We start from the raw sequence: 4,201 nt of genomic DNA on the forward strand, positions 1-4,201 counted from the left end.
GACTGAGGAGAGAATCCTGTTGCTCCGATAGCGCCAGAAATGGCAACTTTGAAAGCTTTGTTGAATCCAACTAGGACTACCCGTCCTTCGTGTATTAAGTTAGCTGAAACGGAGGCACCCTATGAACTGAAACCTGGGACCTTACAGATGCTCCCAATCTTTTTAGGGAAAGAAAATGAAAACCCTTATTACCATGTTAGGGATTTTGAGGAAATTTGTAGTACTCTAAGAATTAGAGGCTTAGATGATGATGCTTTGAAACTTAGGTTATTCCCATTTTCCCTGAAAGATAAGGCCAAGTCGTGGCTGTATAGTTTGGACTCCGAGTCAATTGAGACATATGAACAACTTACATCTGCCTTTTTCAATAAGTTTTTCCCTAGGCACAAAACATCGTCTATTAGGACGCAAATATGCACATTTTCACAACAAGAGGGAGAATCTTTATATAGGTATTTGGAAAGGTTCAATGATTTATTATCCCAGTGTCCTCATCATGGTTTAGAAAAGGTTAGGCTAGTTCAGATCCTTTATGAGGGTTTAGATTATTCCACAACGACCATGGTTGAGTCTCTATGCACTGGTGGATTTGAAAACCAAACTGTTGATGCGGCGATGGAATTTTTTAATGAAATCGCCGAAAAAACCCAGCAATGGGAAAATAGTAGGGCACCCCAGAAAACAATTCTTTTAAGTAGAGGAAACGTTAATAGGGTAGAAGGAGGCTATGAATCAGATGCCAAAATTGCTGCTATAGCAAAAAGGTTAGAAGCCTTAGAAGTGGGCCAGACTAGTGGTAGAGTGGAGCCTTTTTGGGAAGGCCAGAATATTGAAGAGCAGGCCAATGCTCTTTATAATACACTAGATTTGATAACCGTCAAAAGATTGACCCATATTCAGAAACCTATAATCCTGGTTGGAGAAACCATCCGAACCTTTCGTGGTCTAAGGGCCAAAGTCAAGGTCAGTTTAGTAATTCTAATGCTCCCCCAGGTTTTGGCTATACTAAGAATCCTTCAGGACTAGCTCAGTTTCAGAATCAGTCAGATAAGAAAATCCTAAGTTTAGAGGAATCTCTCGCCTTGTTAACTCAGCAAACTGCAAAATTCCAGTTATCCGTAGAACAAGTCTACAAGCTAGTAACAGGATAGGACAAGAAAATAGTCAGGCTATTTCCGAGTTAAAAACCCAGGTTGGTCTGATAAGTGATTCTTTGAGAGAAAAAGGTAAGTTTCCTAGTCAAACACAACCCAACCCTAGAGGAGTTCATGAATTAGGTGCAAAACCATCGAATCAATTGAATGTGTTAGAACCCTTAGAAGTGGTAGAGTTGTAGACAATAAGGTAACCATGCCCGATAGTGAACATACTGTAGTTCACCCCTCAGGATCTCACCTCTCAGGACCAGTAGCTGAAGAGACTGATAAAGTTTCTATGATGTCGGTTCCTGAAAGGTCTGATTTTAGGCCTAGAGCCCCATTTCCTCAGCTATTAGTACCAACAAAGAAGGAATCGAACTTTAATGACATAGTGGAGGTTTTTAAGCAAGTTACCATAAACCTTCCCTTATTAGATGCAATTAGGCAAATTCCTGCTTATGCCAAGTTCCTTAAGGATATGTGTACGCGAAAGCGAAAACTTAGCGTCCATAAGAAAGCCTTTTTAGCTAGTCACGTAAGTTCAATCATTCAGAACACCACAACTCCAAAGTACAAAGACCCAGGTTCTCCTACCATTGCTTGCACAATAGGTAACTTCCGGGTAGAAAAAGCTTTACTTGACTTAGGAGCCAGTGTGAACTTACTGCCATTCCATGTATACTTACAGCTAGGACTTGGTGAAATGAAACCTACTCAGATGACACTGCAGTTAGCTGATAGGTCTGTTAAAATCCCTCGAGGTGTTATCGAGGATGTTCTTATTGAGGTCGACAAGTTTATTTATCCAGTGGATTTCGTGGTCCTAGATACCCAACCTGTCCCTGACCCAGAGAACCAGATACCTGTGATTTTAGGTCGCCCATTTTTAGCTACGTCTAATGCGATCATTAACTGTCGAAATGGTGTGATGAGTTTATCTTTTGGTAATATGACTATGGAGATGAACATTTTTAATGTCAGTAAGCAACCTCATGAGCTAGATGACACATGTGTTGAGGAGGTGAACATGATAGAAGCCTTAGTTCAGGAGTCATTACCAAACATCTTGTCTGAAGACCCATTAGAAAGTTGTCTATCCCATTTTGGTTTAGATTTTGACGACGATAGCACTATTGAACAGGTGAATGCTCTATTAGATTCTACCCCTGTGTTAGACACTGATAGATGGAAAGCTAGGTTCGAACCGTTACCAGTTTCTGAGACTACCCTAATTCCTTCTTTAGAAGAGCCCCCAAAGTTGGACCTTAAACCACTACCCGATACTCTAAAGTATGTTTTTTAGGCCCATCTGAGACTTTACCTGTGATTGTAGCTTCCAATTTGGATAGTGATCAGGAAAGTAGGCTAGTAAATGTACTTCAAGACAATAAGGAAGCTTTAGGGTGGACTATAGCAGACATTAAGGGTATAAGTCCTACTGTGTGTATGCATCAGATTCATTTAGAGGAAGACTCCAAACCTTCTAGGGAGATGCAACGTCGACTGAACCCTAACATGAAAGAGGTAGTTCGAAAAGAGGTGCTTAAGTTGTTAGATGCGGGTATTATTTACCCAATTTCAGACAGTAAGTGGGTCAGCCCTGTTCAGGTTGTCCCCAAGAAATCAGGTATCACTGTAGTCCAGAATGATAATAATGAATTAATCCCAACCCGAGTGACCACGGGATGGCGTGTGTGTATTGACTATAGGAAATTGAACAAGGTCACAAGGAAGGATCACTTTCCCCTTCCTTTTATCGACCAAATGCTAGAGCGATTAGCTGGACATAGTCACTATTGCTTCTTAGATGGCTACTCCGGTTATAATCAGATCGTTATTGCCCCAGAAGACCAAGAGAAAACCACTTTACCTGTCCCTTTGGTACCTTTGCGTATAGACGCATGCCTTTCGGGCTATGTAATGCCCCTGCAACTTTTCAGCGTTGTATGATGAGCATATTTTCTGATATGGTAGAACGGTTCTTAGAGGTCTTTATGGATGATTTTTCAGTGTTTGGTTCATCTTTCGATGAGTGCTTGCATCATTTGACATTAGTGTTGACTAGGTGTAAGGAAAAAAATTTAGTGCTTAATTGGGAAAAATGCCATTTCATGGTTAAATCAGGAATTGTATTAGGGCACATCGTCTCTTCAAAGGGTATAGAGGTAGACAAAGCCAAAGTTGACCTTATTAAGACTTTACAGGTCCCAAAAACCGTAAAAGATATTAGGTCATTCCTAGGGCATGCAGGTTTTTACCGTCGATTCATTAAGGATTTTAGCTTGATTTCTAGACCTCTTTGCAATTTGCTTGCAAAAGATGTTAAGTTTGTCTTTGATGATGCTTGTTTAGAGGCTTTTGAGAAGCTTAAAACTTTACTCACTACTGCCCCGATAGTCCAGGCACCTAACTGGAACCTACCCTTTGAGATTATGTGTGATTCTTCAGATTATGCTATAGGCGTCGTTTTAGGACAACGAGAAAACAAATTACTTCATGTGATTTATTATGCTAGCAAAACTCTGAATGATGCCCAAATGAACTACACAACTACCGAGAAGGAACTTTTAGCCATCGTGTTTGCCTTGGATAAGTTTAGGTCCTACCTATTAGGTTCTAAGATCATAATCTATACAGATCATGCTGCTTTGAAATACCTTTTATCTAAGAAGGATACCAAACCTAGATTGATTAGATGGATCCTATTGTTACAGGAATTTTCCCCAGACATTAGAGACAAAAAGGGTGCAGAAAATGTAGTAGCAGATCACTTGTCTAGGCTAGTTGTTAGTTCCCCTAGTGATTCCCTTCCTATAAGGGATAGCTTTCCTGATGAACAATTGTTCTCTGTTTCCCAATCACCTTGGTATGCAAATATAGTGAATTATCTTGTTACTGGTCGAACCCCTCAACATTGGGGTAAGCAAGATCGTTCTAGGTTTTTAGCCGAGGTTAAGCATTTCTTTTGGGACGATCCTTATCTGTTTAAGTATTGTCCGGACCAGATTATTAGGAGATGTGTATCTGAGAGTGACCAGTCTAGTATTATCTCCTTTTGTCAT

The 4,201-nt window shown here is 40.3% G+C and overlaps 1 pseudogene; it reads right to left on the reverse strand.

Moving 5' to 3' along the window:
• Positions 1-403: 403 nt before the first annotated feature.
• Positions 404-503, reverse strand: LOC113354707 (annotated as a pseudogene).
• Positions 504-4,201: the final 3,698 nt, after the last annotated feature.

This window comes from Papaver somniferum, chromosome 2 (assembly GCF_003573695.1).
Source record: "Papaver somniferum cultivar HN1 chromosome 2, ASM357369v1, whole genome shotgun sequence".
Taxonomy (NCBI): domain Eukaryota; kingdom Viridiplantae; phylum Streptophyta; class Magnoliopsida; order Ranunculales; family Papaveraceae; genus Papaver; species Papaver somniferum.